The following is a 19328-nucleotide window of genomic DNA, read 5'->3' on the forward strand; positions in this document are numbered from 1 at the left end:
ACCAAAGTCCACATTCCAATTGCCTTTGGGTCCAGAAAACAAGTTTGCCTAAACACCAAACACTTACAGCGATGGTCAGCTCATAAACAGTGAAGAAAAAGAGCTCACATTGAAGGTGTTGCACCTAAACTGTGCTTTGTATTGGCAGATTTGGCTTACGGCTGCCAGAGGGGCAAGGCGTGGCAAGAGCTTTGAGTTTGCCAGACTGTGAAAAAGTTAAAGGTAAGCACTGTTTCTGCCCGGTTTCGAACCGGGGACCTTTCGCGTGTGAGGCGAACGTGATAACTACTACACTACAGAAACCCATTCATGCTGTTTCTTTGAGCCTTGCAGACCGAAAGTCTACCCTAAAGTAAGATCGGTGAAAAGAGCTGCTGAAAGCGACATTGACAAAAAGCACTAGCGCGCTCAAATTGTTTCTGCCCGGTTTTGAACCGGGGACCTTTCGCGTGTTAGGCGAACGTGATAACCACTACACTACAGAAACCTATCACGACAGCATTTTTCGGGTTGGTTGCTCGGAGGTTGGGGTCACCGTATTAGCTATTATTTGCTTCTGGTTGGTTGATAACCTGAGTTCAGTTTACCGTCCTTGCAAATGATACTCTTTGGTAATGAAGCAAAGAAGGAAGAAAGCCCATCTCGGATGCCTAACTTGATACAAATAACATCCTCAAAACAGCCAGTACTGGCAAGATACACTGAGTCATGGATATCACCTCTAGCTTTTCCACACACTTTTCTCACCAGGTCAGCTGAAAACATACGCCAATGGTCGTCAGGTTTTCCAGCTCAGCTGACTAAGCAGGAGAACCAAAGTCCACATTCCAATTGCCTTTGGGTCCAGAAAACAAGTTTGCCTAAACACCAAATACTTACAGCGATGGTCAGCTCATAAACAGTGAAGAAAAAAAGGTCACATTGAAGGTGTTGCACCTAAACTGTGCTTTGTATTGGCAGATTTGGCTTACGGCTGCCAGAGGGGCAAGGCATGGCAAGAGCTTTGAGTTTGCCAGACTGTGAAAAAGTTAAAGGTAAGCACTGTTTCTGCCCGGTTTCGAACCGGGGACCTTTCGCGTGTGAGGCGAACGTGATAACCACTACACTACAGAAACCCATTCATGCTGTTTTTTTGAGCCTTGCAGACCGAAAGTCTACCCTAAAGTAAGATCGGTGAAAAGAGCTGCTGAAAGCGACATTGACAAAAAGCACTAGCGTGCTCAAATTGTTTCTGCCCGGTTTCGAACCGGGGACCTTTCGCGTGTTAGGCGAACGTGATAACCACTACACTACAGAAACCTATCACGACAGCATTTTTCGGGTTGGTTGCTCGGAGGTTGGGGTCACCGTATTAGCTAATATTTGCTTCTGGTTGGTTGATAACCTGAGTTCAGTTTACCGTCCTTGCAAATGATACTCTTTGGTAATGAAGCAAAGAAGGAAGAAAGCCCATCTCGGATGCCTAACTTGATACAAATAACATCCTCAAAACAGCCAGTACTGGCAAGATACACTGAGTCATGGATATCACCTCTAGCTTTTCCACACACTTTTCTCACCAGGTCAGCTGAAAACATACGCCAATGGTCGTCAGGTTTTCCAGCTCAGCTGACTAAGCAGGAGAACCAAAGTCCACATTCCAATTGCCTTTGGGTCCAGAAAACAAGTTTGCCTAAACACCAAACACTTACAGCGATGGTCAGCTCATAAACAGTGAAGAAAAAGAGCTCACATTGAAGGTGTTGCACCTAAACTGTGCTTTGTATTGGCAGATTTGGCTTACGGCTGCCAGAGGGGCAAGGCATGGCAAGAGCTTTGAGTTTGCCAGACTGTGAAAAAGTTAAAGGTAAGCACTGTTTCTGCCCGGTTTCGAACCGGGGACCTTTCGCGTGTGAGGCGAACGTGATAACCACTACACTACAGAAACCCATTCATGCTGTTTTTTTGAGCCTTGCAGACCGAAAGTCTACCCTAAAATAAGATCGGTGAAAAGAGCTGCTGAAAGCGACATTGACAAAAAGCACTAGCGCGCTCAAATTGTTTCTGCCCGGTTTCGAACCGGGGACGTTTCGCGTGTTAGGCGAACGTGATAACCACTACACTACAGAAACCTATCACGACAGCATTTTTCGGGTTGGTTGCTCGGAGGTTGGGGTCACCGTATTAGCTATTATTTGCTTCTGGTTGGTTGATAACCTGAGTTCAGTTTACCGTCCTTGCAAATGATACTCTTTGGTAATGAAGCAAAGAAGGAAGAAAGCCCATCTCGGATGCCTAACTTGATACAAATAACATCCTCAAAACAGCCAGTACTGGCAAGATACACTGAGTCATGGATATCACCTCTAGCTTTTCCACACACTTTTCTCACCAGGTCAGCTGAAAACATACGCCAATGGTCGTCAGGTTTTCCAGCTCAGCTGACTAAGCAGGAGAACCAAAGTCCACATTCCAATTGCCTTTGGGTCCAGAAAACAAGTTTGCCTAAACACCAAATACTTACAGCGATGGTCAGCTCATAAACAGTGAAGAAAAAGAGCTCACATTGAAGGTGTTGCACCTAAACTGTGCTTTGTATTGGCAGATTTGGCTTACGGCTGCCAGAGGGGCAAGGCATGGCAAGAGCTTTGAGTTTGCCAGACTGTGAAAAAGTTAAAGGTAAGCACTGTTTCTGCCCGGTATCGAACCGGGGACTTTTCGCGTGTGAGGCAAACGTGATAACCACTACACTAAAGAAACCCATTCATGCTGTTTTTTGAGCCTTGTAGACCGAAAGTCTACCCTAAAATAAGATCGGTGAAAAGAGCTGCTGAAAGCGACATTGACAAAAAGCACTAGCGCGCTCAAAATGTTTCTGCCCGGTTTCGAACCGGGGACCTTTCGCGTGTTAGGCGAACGTGATAACCACTACACTACAGAAACCTATCACGACAGCACTTTTCGGGTTGGTTGCTCGGAGGTTGGGGGTCACCGTATTAGCTATTATTTGCTTCTGGTTGGTTGATAACCTGAGTTCAGTTTACCGTCCTTGCAAATGATACTCTTTGGTAATGAAGCAAAGAAGGAAGAAAGCCCATCTCGGATGCCTAACTTGATACAAATAACATCCTCAAAACAGCCAGTACTGGCAAGATACACTGAGTCATGGATATCACCTCTAGCTTTTCCACACACTTTTCTCACCAGGTCAGCTGAAAACATACGCCAATGGTCGTCAGGTTTTCCAGCTCAGCTGACTAAGCAGGAGAACCAAAGTCCACATTCCAATTGCCTTTGGGTCCAGAAAACAAGTTTGCCTAAACACCAAACACTTACAGCGATGGTCAGCTCATAAACAGTGAAGAAAAAGAGCTCACATTGAAGGTGTTGCACCTAAACTGTGCTTTGTATTGGCAGATTTGGCTTACGGCTGCCAGAGGGGCAAGGCGTGGCAAGAGCTTTGAGTTTGCCAGACTGTGAAAAAGTTTAAGGTAAGCACTGTTTCTGCCCGGTTTCGAACCGGGGACCTTTTGCGTGTGAGGCGAACGTGATAACCACTACACTACAGAAACCCATTCATGCTGTTTTTTTGAGCCTTGCAGACCGAAAGTCTACCCTAAAGTAAGATCGGTGAAAAGAGCTGCTGAAAGCGACATTGACAAAAAGCACTAGCGCGCTCAAATTGTTTCTGCCCGGTTTCGAACCGGGGACCTTTCGCGTGTTAGGCGAACGTGATAACCACTACACTACAGAAACCTATCACGACAGCATTTTTCGGGTTGGTTGCTCGGAGGTTGGGGTCACCGTATTAGCTATTATTTGCTTCTGGTTGGTTGATAACCTGAGTTCAGTTTACCGTCCTTGCAAATGATACTCTTTGGTAATGAAGCAAAGAAGGAAGAAAGCCCATCTCGGATGCCTAACTTGATACAAATAACATCCTCAAAACAGCCAGTACTGGCAAGATACACTGAGTCATGGATATCACCTCTAGCTTTTCCACACACTTTTCTCACCAGGTCAGCTGAAAACATACGCCAATGGTCGTCAGGTTTTCCAGCTCAGCTGACTAAGCAGGAGAACCAAAGTCCACATTCCAATTGCCTTTGGGTCCAGAAAACAAGTTTGCCTAAACACCAAACACTTACAGCGATGGTCAGCTCATAAACAGTGAAGAAAAAGAGCTCACATTGAAGGTGTTGCACCTAAACTGTGCTTTGTATTGGCAGATTTGGCTTACGGCTGCCAGAGGGGCAAGGCGTGGCAAGAGCTTTGAGTTTGCCAGACTGTGAAAAAGTTTAAGGTAAGCACTGTTTCTGCCCGGTTTCGAACCGGGGACCTTTCGCGTGTGAGGCGAACGTGATAACCACTACACTACAGAAACCCATTCATGCTGTTTCTTTGAGCCTTGCAGACCGAAAGTCTACCCTAAAGTAAGATCGGTGAAAAGAGCTGCTGAAAGCGACATTGACAAAAAGCACTAGCGCGCTCAAATTGTTTCTGCCCGGTTTTGAACCGGGGACCTTTCGCGTGTTAGGCGAACGTGATAACCACTACACTACAGAAACCTATCACGACAGCATTTTTCGGGTTGGTTGCTCGGAGGTTGGGGTCACCGTATTAGCTATTATTTGCTTCTGGTTGGTTGATAACCTGAGTTCAGTTTACCGTCCTTGCAAATGATACTCTTTGGTAATGAAGCAAAGAAGGAAGAAAGCCCATCTCGGATGCCTAACTTGATACAAATAACATCCTCAAAACAGCCAGTACTGGCAAGATACACTGAGTCATGGATATCACCTCTAGCTTTTCCACACACTTTTCTCACCAGGTCAGCTGAAAACATACGCCAATGGTCGTCAGGTTTTCCAGCTCAGCTGACTAAGCAGGAGAACCAAAGTCCACATTCCAATTGCCTTTGGGTCCAGAAAACAAGTTTGCCTAAACACCAAACACTTACAGCGATGGTCAGCTCATAAACAGTGAAGAAAAAGAGCTCACATTGAAGGTGTTGCACCTAAACTGTGCTTTGTATTGGCAGATTTGGCTTACGGCTGCCAGAGGGGCAAGGCATGGCAAGAGCTTTGAGTTTGCCAGACTGTGAAAAAGTTAAAGGTAAGCACTGTTTCTGCCCGGTTTCGAACCGGGGACCTTTTGCGTGTGAGGCGAACGTGATAACCACTACACTACAGAAACCCATTCATGCTGTTTTTTTGAGCCTTGCAGACCGAAAGTCTACCCTAAAGTAAGATCGGTGAAAAGAGCTGCTGAAAGCGACATTGACAAAAAGCACTAGCGCGCTCAAATTGTTTCTGCCCGGTTTCGAACCGGGGACCTTTCGCGTGTTAGGCGAACGTGATAACCACTACACTACAGAAACCTATCACGACAGCATTTTTCGGGTTGGTTGCTCGGAGGTTGGGGTCACCGTATTAGCTATTATTTGCTTCTGGTTGGTTGATAACCTGAGTTCAGTTTACCGTCCTTGCAAATGATACTCTTTGGTAATGAAGCAAAGAAGGAAGAAAGCCCATCTCGGATGCCTAACTTGATACAAATAACATCCTCAAAACAGCCAGTACTGGCAAGATACACTGAGTCATGGATATCACCTCTAGCTTTTCCACACACTTTTCTCACCAGGTCAGCTGAAAACATACGCCAATGGTCGTCAGGTTTTCCAGCTCAGCTGACTAAGCAGGAGAACCAAAGTCCACATTCCAATTGCCTTTGGGTCCAGAAAACAAGTTTGCCTAAACACCAAATACTTACAGCGATGGTCAGCTCATAAACAGTGAAGAAAAAAAGGTCACATTGAAGGTGTTGCACCTAAACTGTGCTTTGTATTGGCAGATTTGGCTTACGGCTGCCAGAGGGGCAAGGCATGGCAAGAGCTTTGAGTTTGCCAGACTGTGAAAAAGTTAAAGGTAAGCACTGTTTCTGCCCGGTTTCAAACCGGGGACCTTTCGCGTGTGAGGCGAACGTGATAACCACTACACTACAGAAACCCATTCATGCTGTTTTTTTGAGCCTTGCAGACCGAAAGTCTACCCTAAAATAAGATCGGTGAAAAGAGCTGCTGAAAGCGACATTGACAAAAAGCACTAGCGCGCTCAAATTGTTTCTGCCCGGTTTCGAACCGGGGACCTTTCGCGTGTTAGGCGAACGTGATAACCACTACACTACAGAAACCTATCACGACAGCATTTTTCGGGTTGGTTGCTCGGAGGTTGGGGTCACCGTATTAGCTATTATTTGCTTCTGGTTGGTTGATAACCTGAGTTCAGTTTACCGTCCTTGCAAATGATACTCTTTGGTAATGAAGCAAAGAAGGAAGAAAGCCCATCTCGGATGCCTAACTTGATACAAATAACATCCTCAAAACAGCCAGTACTGGCAAGATACACTGAGTCATGGATATCACCTCTAGCTTTTCCACACACTTTTCTCACCAGGTCAGCTGAAAACATACGCCAATGGTCGTCAGGTTTTCCAGCTCAGCTGACTAAGCAGGAGAACCAAAGTCCACATTCCAATTGCCTTTGGGTCCAGAAAACAAGTTTGCCTAAACACCAAACACTTACAGCGATGGTCAGCTCATAAACAGTGAAGAAAAAGAGCTCACATTGAAGGTGTTGCACCTAAACTGTGCTTTGTATTGGCAGATTTGGCTTACGGCTGCCAGAGGGGCAAGGCATGGCAAGAGCTTTGAGTTTGCCAGACTGTGAAAAAGTTTAAGGTAAGCACTGTTTCTGCCCGGTTTCGAACCGGGGACCTTTCGCGTGTGAGGCGAACGTGATAACCACTACACTACAGAAACCCATTCATGCTGTTTTTTTGAGCCTTGCAGACCGAAAGTCTACCCTAAAGTAAGATCGGTGAAAAGAGCTGCTGAAAGCGACATTGACAAAAAGCACTAGCGTGCTCAAATTGTTTCTGCCCGGTTTCGAACCGGGGACCTTTCGCGTGTTAGGCGAACGTGATAACCACTACACTACAGAAACCTATCACGACAGCATTTTTCGGGTTGGTTGCTCGGAGGTTGGGGTCACCGTATTAGCTATTATTTGCTTCTGGTTGGTTGATAACCTGAGTTCAGTTTACCGTCCTTGCAAATGATACTCTTTGGTAATGAAGCAAAGAAGGAAGAAAGCCCATCTCGGATGCCTAACTTGATACAAATAACATCCTCAAAACAGCCAGTACTGGCAAGATACACTGAGTCATGGATATCACCTCTAGCTTTTCCACACACTTTTCTCACCAGGTCAGCTGAAAACATACGCCAATGGTCGTCAGGTTTTCCAGCTCAGCTGACTAAGCAGGAGAACCAAAGTCCACATTCCAATTGCCTTTGGGTCCAGAAAACAAGTTTGCCTAAACACCAAATACTTACAGCGATGGTCAGCTCATAAACAGTGAAGAAAAAGAGCTCACATTGAAGGTGTTGCACCTAAACTGTGCTTTGTATTGGCAGATATGGCTTATGGCTGCCAGAGGGGCAAGGCATGGCAAGAGCTTTGAGTTTGCCAGACTGTGAAAAAGTTAAAGGTAAGCACTGTTTCTGCCCGGTTTCGAAGCGGGGACCTTTCGCGTGTGAGGCAAATGTGATAACCACTACACTACAGAAACCCATTCATGCTGTTGTTTTGAGCCTTGCAAACCGAAAGTCTACCCTAAAGTAAGATCGGTGAAAAGAGCTGCTGAAAGCGTTCATTGACAAAAAGCACTAGCGTGCTCAAATTGTTTCTGCCCGGTTTCGAACCGGGGACCTTTTGCGTGTTAGGCGAATGTGATAACCACTACACTACAGAAACCCATCACAACAGCACATTTTGGGTTGGTTTCTCTGAGGTTGGGGTCACCGTATTAGCTATTATTTGCTTCTGGTTAGTTGATAACCTGAGTTCAGTTTACCGTCCTTGCAAATGATACTCTTTGGTAATGAAGCAAAGAAGGAAGAAAGCCAATCTCAGATGCCTAACTTGATACAAATAACATCCTCAAAACAGCCAGTACTGGCAAGATACACTGAGTCATGGATATCACCTCTAGCTTTTCCACACACTTTTCTCACCAGGTCAGCTAAAAACATACGCCAATGGTCGTCAGGTTTTCCAGCTCAGCTGACTAAGCAGGAGAACCAAAGTCCACATTCCAATTGCCTTTGGGTCCAGAAAACAAGTTTGCCTAAACACCAAACACTTACAGCGATGGTCAGCTCATAAACAGTGAAGAAAAAGAGCTCACATTGAAGGTGTTGCACCTAAACTGTGCTTTGTATTGGCAGATTTGGCTTACGGCTGCCAGAGGGGCAAGGCATGGCAGGAGCTTTGAGTTTGCCAGACTGTGAAAAAGTTAAAGGTAAGCACTGTTTCTGCCCGGTTTTGAACCAGGGACCTTTTGTATGTGAGGTGAATGTGATAACCACTACACTTCAGAAACCCAGTCACGCTGTTTTTTTGAGCCTTGCAAACCGAAAGTCTACCCTAAAGTAAGATCGGTGAAAGTAGCTACTGAAAGCGACATTGACAAAAAGCACTAGTGCACTCAAATTGTTTCTGCCCGGTTTCGAACCGAGGACCTTTCACGTGTTAGGCGAATGTGATAACCACTACACTACAGAAACCCATCATGACAGCACTCTATGGATTGGTTTCTCTGAGGTTGGGGTCACCGTATTAGCTATTATTTGCTTCTGGTTAGTTGATAACCTGAGTTCAGTTTACCGTCCTTGCAAATGATACTCTTTGGTAATGAAGCAAAGAAGGAAGAAAGGCCATCTCAGATGCCTAACTTGATACAAATAACATCCTCAAAACAGCCAGTACTGGCAAGATACACTGAGTCATGGATATCACCTCTAGCTTTTCCACACACTTTTCTCACCAGGTCAGCTGAAAACATACTCCAATGGTCGTCAGGTTTTCCAGCTCAGCTGACTAAGCAGAAGAACCAAAGTCCACATTCCAATTGCCTTTGGGTCCAGAAAACAAGTTTGCCTAAACACCAAACACTTCCAGCGATGGTCAGCTCATAAACAGTGAAGAAAAAGAGCTCACATTGAAGGTGTTGCACCTAAACTGTGCTTTGTATTGGCAGATTTGGCTTACGGCTGCCAGAGGGGCAAGGCATGGCAAGAGCTTTGAGTTTGCCAGACTGTGAAAAAGTTAAAGGTAAGCACTGTTTCTGCCCGGTTTCGAACCGGGGACCTTTCGCATATTAGGTGAACATGATAACCACTACACTACAGAAACCCAGTCATGCTGTTTTTTGAGCCTTGCAAACCGAAAGTCTACCCTAAAGTAAGATTGGTGAAAAGAGCTGCTGAAAGCGACATTGACAAAAAGCACTAACACGCTCAAATTGTTTCTGCCCGGTTTCGAACCGGGGACTTTTCGCGTGTTAGGCGAACGCGATAACCACTACACTACAGAAACCCATCACAACCGCATTTTCGGGTTGGTTGCTCGGAGGTTGGGGTCACCGTATTAGCTATTATTTGCTTCTGGTTAGTTGATAACCTGAGTTCAGTTTACCGTCCTTGCAAATGATACTCTTTGGTAATGAAGCAAAGAAGGAAGAAAGCCCATCTCAGATGCCTAACTTGATACAAATAACATCCTCAAAACAGCCAGTACTGGCAAGATACACTGAGTCATGGATATCACCTCTAGCTTTTCCACACACTTTTCTCACCAGGTCAGCTGAAAACATACGCCAATGGTCGTCAGGTTTCTCCAGCTCAGCTGACTAAGCAGGAGAACCAAAGTCCACATTCCAATTGCCTTTGGGTCCAGAAAACAAGTTTGCCTAAACACCAAACACTTCCAGCGATGGTCAGCTCATAAACAGTGAAGAAAAAGAGCTCACATTGAAGGTGTTGCACCTAAACTGTGCTTTTTTTTTTATCAATTGTATTTTTATTGAAAAAAATTTCAGAGAGAATTTACAGAGGGAAGTATAACAACAAATGATTGTCAGTGTCTACAATGTTACAGGCCGTAGGCCAAAGAGCAAGAAAAGAAAAATAAGCAGAAAATAAACAGAAAATAAACACAGTAGTATAATGGTCAGGCAATATCAGGTCACAGGTTCAGTTAAAGCAGTAGTGCATCTAGCAATGGGGGGGGCGGGGGGGGGCGAGTCAGGAGGGGGGGTGCATGAGAGAGTCCAATGGGTGGGTAGGCTAGATAGCTACGTGTCTGCAAGAAGACATAGCCAACCACTGGATCTGGAGTACGCTCTTTCCGGGGAAGAGCCTATCCCAGACTGAGGCATCCTCGGGAAAAGAACATATACTGGCGAGAGGGGGGGGGCGGGGTAAGGAAAGACATCAGTTAATCCTCGGGGGGGGGGGGGTCGTAGGGAGTCCCGGATTAAGGTGGGAATGGTCCCATAAGTCCCAAACTCGGGAAAACCTAGGCAATGTATCATGAATAACCGCGGTAAGGTGCTGCATCCTGCGGATCTGTTCCAGTGTTTGCAATATCTGTGGGAGTGTTGGCGGGGACTGTGACAGCCATCTGACTGGTATGGCCCGTCTTGCTGCCAATAGAATATAGCCTAAGAGTTTCTGAACAGTGGCAGGCAGGTCAGGAAAGGGTAAGCCTAACAGAAAGTGGATTGGGGTTAGAGGAAGGATGGTGTCGGACAGTTCTTGCAAATATACATGGACCGAGGACCAGAAAGGTTTAATGAGCGAACATTCCCAGAAAATGTGAAAAAGAGATCCAATAGCCTTCCGACACCTCCAGCAGAGTGGGGAAGCCCGGGGATCGTATTTATGTAGGAGCTGTGGGGTCCTGCACCAAAACATTAGGATTTTATATATTGTCTCTTTCTGTTCTACACAGCGAGACGATTTAGAGGCAGTCTCCCAAATTTTCAGCCACTGGGGGGTGGTAATGGACTGGCCAAGAAGCCGAGACCACTTACGCATATAGAGGTGACCTGAGCCAGAGAAAGAGGGAGAGGCCTGTAAATACTTGTAAATCTCAGAGATGAGTCTCGTTTGGTTTGGACCTTGGGAGCAGAGAAGTTCAAAAGGGGTAGGGTTATTCAAGGTTAGGGTGGGGTTTTTGGAGCTAAAGTAATGTCTGATGTGAAGATAGGAATAAAACAAACCCTTGGGGACCTGGAATTTACGTTGGATGTCAGCGAAGGATAGGAGCGAATGTGTAAGTGAATGTACCAAATTACGAAGTTGGAAAACGCCCGCACGCGTCCAAGGGAGCATGCGTGGGTGAGACAAGCTGTCCGGGATGTCAGGGTTGAACAATACGTTTAATAATGGCGAACATGGAGAGGCCAGGGAGAAATGCTGGGCACATTTCTTCCAAATAGAAAGTGTAAAGAGCATGGGGCTGAGAGAAAGGTTCCTAAGTTGATGTATGGAGGTTTCCAATTCCGCCCAAATCAGCGAGCAGGGGTGGACCGGGGTGGTAATGCTCATTTCAATGTCAGACCACACACTGGATGACATTCTATGGGACCATACTATGACCGGTTTCAAGTGCGTAGCATAATAATATTTAAGGAGGTCTGGGGCTCCCAGTCCACCCCTAGCTCTGGGAGTGAGCACTACGGAACTAGCTATCCTGTGGGCCTTATAGCGCCAGATAAAGTTAAGGAAGGACCTCTGAGTCGCTTTGAGTTGGGACATGGGGACGGGGATCGACAATGTTTCAAATAGGTATAAAAGTCGTGGCATGATGGACATCTTCAGGACATTGATACGACCCAAGAGGGAAATGGGATACAAGTCCCATTGCCGCAAGAGTCGGTTAATGTCCCGAAAGAGTGGTGGGAAATTAGCATGATACAGGCTAGAGTAGATTAACCCCTAGGTATTTGAGGGAGGCCGTACACCAACGGTAAGCGAAATTGCGCTGCAAAGAGACAAGCTCTACAGGGGGAATAAGGATAGGTAGAGCTTCCGTCTTGGTAGTGTTGATTTTATATCCAGAGATCGAGCTAAATTGGTGCAGGAGAGCATGTAGGGAGGGAAGGGAGGTAAGGGGTCTGGTCAAAGTCAGTAGAATATCGTCAGCATATAGAGACAATTTATACTCAGTTTGGCGTAGTTGTACCCCTCGAATATCAGGGTGGTTACGGATAGCCGCTGCCAGGGGTTCCAAACAGAGAATAAAGAGCAAGGGGGATAATGGACAGCCCTGCCTAGTGCCATTACTGAGGGAGAAGGATGGCGATAAGTAGGAGGAGAGTTGAACTTGCGAAGAGGGTCTGGAGTACAGTGCCCTTAAGGCGGCGACGAAGGGATCTGCAATGCCAAAGTGAGAGAGCGTGGCAAACATAAATGGCCAGCTGAGTCGATCAAATGCCTTCTGAGCATCAAGGCTCAATATAAGAGCTGGGTGGTTCGTTTTGTTTAGTAAGTCAATCAAATCTATAGTACGTCTAGTATTGTCTCCCGCATGCCTAGCCAGTACAAAACCGACTTGGTCTTTATGGATAAGTTGCGGTAGCAAACGAGACAGCCTGATTGCCAATATTTTGGTGAAAATTTTGTAATCGGAATTTAACAGCGCGATAGGCCTGTAATTGTCTGGGAGGGAGGGGTCTTTATCTGGTTTCGGGATCACAGATACGTGAGCATGGAGAAACTGGGGGTCAGGAATGGTGCCTTTCAATAAGGAGGAGAATAGGGAAAGAAGGTGCGGACTCAGCAATGGAAGGAAAGTTTTGTAGTAGGAGTAAGGTAGGCCATCAGGGCCAGGAGCTTTTTGAGTGGGAAGATGCTTTACAACCGCAGCTAGTTCCTCAGGGGAGATAGGAGAGTTTAAAGACGGGAGGAGGTCAGGGGAAAGCTGGGGGAGGGGCAGTGATTCCACGAAGGAGTTAAACTTCTCCTGGGTGAAAGTGTATTGATCATCAGTGAGTAGACAGTTATACAGCTTATGGTAGAAGTCACCAAACGTCTTAGACATTGTGAGAGGGCAGTAAGTGGAGGAACCGTCGGATTGTTTAAGGGAGTCAGGATAGGCTTGGAAAGGTCAAGGTTTAAGTTTGTTTACTAGTATTCGGTGGGGTTTGTTAGAGTACTCGTAAAACTTCTGTTTGGACCATAGGAGAGATTTGTCTATCTTCTGCAGATCAAGTGATCTAAGGAGGTTGCGTAGGTAGACAACAGTCCGAAGCCCGGACACTGTGGGAGAGGAGAACAAACGGTCCTCAGCCTTGCGAAGCTTGAGAAGAGCCGAGGCTCTTTGGTGTGCGGCGTCTTTTTTGAGTCGGGAGCTTATTGCAATACAATGCCCCCTGAATACAGGTTTATGCGCCTCCCACAGCGCCGAGGGCTCAGAGACGGAGCCAGCATTAAGCTCAAAATACTCATTAAGGCATGTGGTCAGTTGAGCTTTAGTCTCAGGGTTACGTAGGAGGGTCTCATTGAGTCGCCAGTGACAGGAGCGGGGGAAGGCCGTGGATAGGGAGAGTTCTAAATGGATAGAGGAATGGTCTGACCATGGGACAGGATTAATTTCTGAGGATACTGCAGCTGTCAAGAGGGGTGTGGAGATGAAAAAGTGATCTAATCTAGAGAAGAGTTTGTGGGGGTGGGAGTAGAAAGTATAGTGTTTCTGAGTAGGATGTTTAATTCTCCATATATCTAATAAACGTCGGGCCCTAATAAGTCTGCGGAATGATTTGGAGAGGGAGTCCACATTGGAGGGGGTCTTAGTGGGGATCAAAACATGTCTGTCTTTACCTGGGGACATAACCATATTAAAATCTCCACCAATCACTGTGAAAGGGTGTGCATACTTATCTAACATGTCAAAAACAGCACTGAGGAAGCAAACCTGACCAGAATTGGGAGCATACACATTTAGGATTGTGACAGGTTGAGACTGAAACATGCAATCCAGAATAATAAATCTGCCCTGGGGGTCCAGGTAGGTAGATTGGATTCTAAGCGGGTAGGAGCGGCCAATCAGAATTGCCACGCCCGCCTTACCAGACGGATCCGAAGCCAGAAAATAGGTCGGAAATGATTTGCTGGCAAATTTAAGGGAACCCCCAGGACGGAAGTGAGTCTCCTGGATCAGGATCATGTCCGCCTTAGAAGCTTTAAACTCTTTCAGAGCCAACCACCTCTTCCGAACAGAGTTTAAACCTTTCACATTACAGGTAAAAAACTTCAACGACATATCAAAGGAGATAGGTGAAAAAGCAGAGAAAGAAGCATAAAACAGTCAGTGGAAGTTGAGTCCCAAGCAGTAGGGAGGAGAAGGCAAAAGGAGAAAAGGAAATCAGGGGAGAGAAAAAGAGAGAGCCTGACAGATTGGTAGATAGTGGTGCGGCAATAATATCGACATTGACATATATCTAGAAAATTGTGGCAGTCGGTCACCAAGGAAACCAAGGGAGTCCGAGGCCTGACTAAAAAGAACTTCCCAAAAGAAACTTGTGTAAAGATAAACGGTGTCACAAGGATACGTGAATCACCAGAAAAAGGCTGTAGACAAAAACCAAAAACGTTAAGAAAAAAAAACAACAAAAAGAAGCCACCCCACGCCTTCCATAGCTGGAAAAATTAATTCAGCCAACTTTCAAAAAGCAAACGTAGCAACAGGATGAATAACAACATAACAGACAAAAAGCAATATACTGAAGTTGCAAACAGTGGGAAAAAAAGCATTAAACACTAAACAGTGCACCCCATGGGCGTCGGGGAATAAGTGTGGGGGATCCGCCATGGCATAATAACATAAAACTGCACCATGGAAAATCCAACAAGGCCCCATTCAGGGGGGTAGATAAGCTCAGTCTTGTTCCGATGCAGTGTCCCTCAAGTCGGGGGTCTGAAGGAAGGTCTCCGTTGAGGGGTGAGGTTGGATCTAGAAGGCTTTGGTCGAACTGGGGTCCATATCCGGGCAGGAAGTGCGGACGGCCGAGGTGCAGAGGGAAGCGGAGTAGGTTCTTCGTCTGGGAGAGGGGGGAGTCCAAGGCTACACAGGAAGGCGTCGCTTTCATGTAGGTCACGAAGAGAGAACTGAGTGCCTTCTCGGGTCACTGAGAGGCGAAAGGGGAAACCCCATCTGTATGGAACCTTGTGGGTTTGGAGATGAAGCGTCAAGGGACGCAGATTTCTTCGCCTTGCCAAGGTGATGGGCGAGAGATCATTGAAGATTTGAATTTTGGCACCTTTAAAGTCCAGCTTAGATTGGTTACGAGCGGCGAGTGTAAGTGCTTCTTTACTGTCAAAGTAGTGGAACCGAACCACCACGTCTCTCGGGTTTGCACCTGCAGGGGGTTTAGGCGCCAGTGATCTATGGGCCCTGTCTAGTCGCCAATCAATATCTGGAACTTGGGGGGCCACTACGTTAAACAGGCTGAGAAGGTAGGAACGGAGATCCCTGTCTTCCACCACTTCAGGAATGCCTCTAATCTGCAGGTTCTGCCTGCGCTCACGATTCTCGAGGTCTTCTTGATGTGTTTGGAGTTGAGAAACAGAGTGTTTAACAGCGGCGTTATCTTCCTCCAACACTTGAACATATTGGACCAGTTCATCAAACTTAGTCTCTAGGGTGTCCGTGCGACCGCCCAATTGGTCAATCTCACCCCTCAGCTCCTTGGCCAGTTTCCCAATTTCCTGAGTTATGGAGTGAGTGATAGCTTTGAGCAGGGATTGGAGCTTAGCGTCCAGGACATCTGCCGTCAGCAAAGTGGGGGACCCCTGGTCAAGAGTGGGTGAGGGAGCATCCGGACAGTTCAAATCAGGTTCATGGCGGGCTGAAGGGTCTAATGCAGGGTCTCCCTCCATTTGGGAGGAGGGGATGGACTTGTGTAGATAACGGTCCATGGTGGATGAAGTTTGGGGGAGAAGTACAGAAGCGTAGGACTTTCTTTGATCTCCTATCTTCCCCATGGGGTGCACGGCCGGGCTGAGGGGGTGAGGATGCGGCTCCCAGAGGTAGTAAAGCTGAAAATTGCTGAGAAGGAGCCTCAGGAAGGCGGAGGTGGGGGCATGGCCCCAAAATCACATGGTTGCCATAGTAAAGGGGTGCTCACATGTTCTGGCAGTCAATAGGCTTGAGCAAGTAGGCACAGGAGTGGAAGGGGGGGGCAAGGGAGATGTAGAGAGATTCGGGGGGGGGGTGGGGGCAAAACAGTCAGCCCAGGTGGACGTGGGGGGGGCAGGGGCACAGGGGGGGATGGCGGAGGGGGTGGTAGCAGAAAGGTACCTGTTAAGGTGGCAGAGCACTGCTTCTTGTATCGTTGAGTCCAGGTGGATGCTAGCACAGTGGGAGAGAGCAGCTCGGATTCCTCCAGGGACCTCTGGCAGGTTGCACAACAGATGGGGGGCGAGGGTAGATGCAGCCCCCTTCCACGGCAGTCACCAGCACCTCCTCTGGGCAATTGGGCCGAGTAGGCCCGAGGCCTAAACGAGCCCTCGTGGGTATGAGTGGCACTTCTTCTCATAGTCTGATGAGAAATTCCGATCGTGCAGTAGGTCGAGACTCCCTAAAGATAACAAAATGAACCAAAACAGAGAGGGGAATGAGAAAACATAACAACAACCAGTCAGTAAAAATAGAAAGCCATTCCAGATGGAATCTGTTTGCAGTATGACTGCACAAAACTTGTGAGGGAGTTATCATGGGAAGAACTCCAACTGACCAGGGATACTGAAGTGTTTGCATTACATTTTTATGCTTCTTCTTATGGGAAACATTTTGCCACTCTTCCTGGGTGTTCATTTTAGAGAGCAGTGAGTGAGTACTGGGTTCTTGTTCTGGTAAAATATCCCATTCACGAAGAAGCGCAAAACCTTCTTCCAAGGTTGTGATTGCGGAGGAGGTGTTATTCCGCGTGATAGTTAGTTTCATTGGGTATCCCCAGGGGTATGTGACATCATGGTTCCTGAGGGCTTTCGTGTTTGGCAGGTGCGATCTCCTCTTCCGCAGGGTGTATTGAGAGAGGTCTGCGAAGAGCTGTAGACAGGAGAATCGCTCAGGTAGCTGCTCTTTTTTGTGAAAGCTGGTCATAAGCTGTTCTTTCACATGATAGAAATGCACCCTCATTATCACATCCCTAGGGACATCCTCGTGGAGAAAGGGAGGTTTCGGTAGTCGGTGAATTCTATCTATTACCACCTAAGACGCTGGTATAGAAGGCAGGGCACAGGCTTGCTGATGACGTAAGGATGCTCAGCACGGAGGGAGGGGCTTGAGGAGGCTGGCCAGAGAGGGAGTGCGGAAGCGGAGATCGGATATAGCCGGAGGGTGAGAGGCTCCGGCGGAACCGATGAACCGCCGCACGAGCCAGCTCCAGAACCCGCCGGCCAAGAGACATATGGGCCACTAGTAATTGACTTCCAGCCCTCGCTTGTTCTATCCCCGGCACCCCTCTCCCCGCAAGAACACTGGGAGCAAAGAGTTACAGACCCGGAAAAGGACCAGCTCACCAGCTCAAGCAGACATAAGAGGAGAGCGGTGTCAGAAAATCCATAGAAGCAACGCTGGAACAGATAAGTTTTGCTGCTTCCTTTGTTCTAAGTTATTCTTACCCTCCAGTGTATGAACTGAATGAACTGTATGAATTGTTTATATCTGACTGTTAATATAGTACAGAGAGGGGTATGATTGATCTGAGAAACCTTAAGATCTCCTAGATGACCACAAGCTGTAAATTATTGTGGGATTTTTCCTGGAAGGTGGAGGACTGAGAGGAAAAGTGAAAACCTGGATAGATGCCATAATTTGATGTGAAAATATAGCCTGTTATACTAGAATTTTGTCAAAATGCGATTGAGTTAATGGAGGCTATATCTCAGACTGGCACAAGGATTGAGGAGTGAAGGGGCTTTTCTCCTTTTTTTTTTCTACCCCATATTTAATAATAAGCATCTCTGCTGGGCCAATTTCCCGAGAGATATACCGGTGAAATAGGCGAGCACAAAATTCCTGAAGATCCGGATATTATAAGGATATCTTGAAGGGAACATTTAAGTGGGTTACCGCCAATAACACATACCGCACGATTTATAAAGGCCCTGGCGTCCACCCCATAAAGTAAGTGGGGAAGATATAATAAGATACGTTCCTATTAAATAAATGGAGAAAATTATTTTGACGGTGGAGGTGGGGCGATCAGAAATATACTACCCAAAAATAGAACCCCGGGCCAGTCAAAGGGATGCAGTGTAATTAATCGGGCAGAAAATTAAAAAGGGGTGTCTTTGGGGAGACTTTTGTTAAGTAGTTGGTAGACGAGAAGATTAATAAACTGGGGAAACGGGCAAGAGAGGTGAAGAAAGTCACTATGAGTAAATCCTCAAAACAAGCTGCCAAGGGCGGTGGCCTCAAAACCCCAAAAAATATAATTACAGAGAGTACGATAAAACAATACATGACCAAGGAGCTAGCCCGAGGGGAGGAGGGATGGAAAAAACGCCCCCTAAACCCGAGAAGAAAAAGGGAATGGATAAAAAACAAGGGGAATCTCGGATGAATCTAGGGATGAATTGACAACTGAGAGCGAACCGGAGTTAAGTAAATGGGAAGATCAAAGGGTTGATGACCAAGTGACAACAAAAGGGATGATGAGGGAGATGCTCCTGAAGCTGGAGAATGCTATTAAATTGGATATAAGCATGTTGAGAAGTGACCTGGGGCATTTATTAACAAGAGTGGAGGTAGTAGAAGAAAGAATCGATACACAAGCTCAAGACCTAAGCAAAGTGCAGGAGCAAGTTAAAATAGCATACCAAAATCAGAGGAAAATTCTTTACCGACTCGAAGATCAAGAAAATAGAAATAGAAGCCAAAATTTGAGAGTACGGTCAGTTCCAGAAAATAAGAAAGATGAACTAAGGGATATCATGGAAAACATATTCCTCCCTATAATGGATAGAGGAAAGGAGGAATTTCCCAGGATTGAGAGGATGCAACGGGTTGGGAAGAAAAAGTATGATGAGACTGGAAGGCCACGGGACATTATCGTAAGATTTGAACACTATGAAGACAAAGCAGAGATCTGGAGAAAATTAAGGGGAAAAGCCCCATTAAAATATGCAGGATCGGAAATACAAATTTTCCCAGATTTAGTGCCTGAAACATTGGCCAGGAAGCGTCTCTTAAAACCCCTGTTGGAACAGATGAGAGCACAGAATTTAAGATACAGCTGGGGTTTTCCGGCATGTCTGATAGGATTCAAAGATGGAAGAACTGCTACGCTGAGATTCCCGGAAGAGCTTGGTGATTTCTGTGAAAATTTTGAAATTCAGACTCCAATCCTCCCAGGCTGGACGGGCGGTCACTGGGAAATATTATAAGAGGAACTGATATCCACATACAGGGGGATGGGATAAAGATTAATGGGGG

At 46.5% G+C, this 19328-nt stretch overlaps 6 non-coding genes across 6 annotated transcripts; all 6 read right to left on the reverse strand.

The window, feature by feature from the left end:
* Positions 1–1226: 1226 nt before the first annotated feature.
* On the reverse strand, positions 1227–1299 carry TRNAV-AAC (transfer RNA valine (anticodon AAC)). Its single transcript has one exon. It is a non-coding gene; the product is annotated as a tRNA-Val (tRNA).
* Positions 1300–2849: 1550 nt separating this feature from the next.
* Positions 2850–2922, reverse strand: TRNAV-AAC (transfer RNA valine (anticodon AAC)). Its single transcript has one exon. It is a non-coding gene; the product is annotated as a tRNA-Val (tRNA).
* Positions 2923–3662: 740 nt separating this feature from the next.
* On the reverse strand, positions 3663–3735 carry TRNAV-AAC (transfer RNA valine (anticodon AAC)). Its single transcript has one exon. It is a non-coding gene; the product is annotated as a tRNA-Val (tRNA).
* Positions 3736–5286: 1551 nt separating this feature from the next.
* TRNAV-AAC (transfer RNA valine (anticodon AAC)) lies at positions 5287–5359 on the reverse strand. Its single transcript has one exon. It is a non-coding gene; the product is annotated as a tRNA-Val (tRNA).
* Positions 5360–6098: 739 nt separating this feature from the next.
* Positions 6099–6171, reverse strand: TRNAV-AAC (transfer RNA valine (anticodon AAC)). Its single transcript has one exon. It is a non-coding gene; the product is annotated as a tRNA-Val (tRNA).
* Positions 6172–6910: 739 nt separating this feature from the next.
* TRNAV-AAC (transfer RNA valine (anticodon AAC)) lies at positions 6911–6983 on the reverse strand. Its single transcript has one exon. It is a non-coding gene; the product is annotated as a tRNA-Val (tRNA).
* Between the last annotated feature and the right edge of the window lie 12345 nt (positions 6984–19328).

The sequence above is a fragment of the Lithobates pipiens genome, unplaced genomic scaffold (genome assembly GCF_037356315.1).
Source record: "Lithobates pipiens isolate NorthernLeopardFrog02 unplaced genomic scaffold, aLitPip1_a1.2 Scaffold_8, whole genome shotgun sequence".
NCBI lineage: Eukaryota > Metazoa > Chordata > Amphibia > Anura > Ranidae > Lithobates > Lithobates pipiens.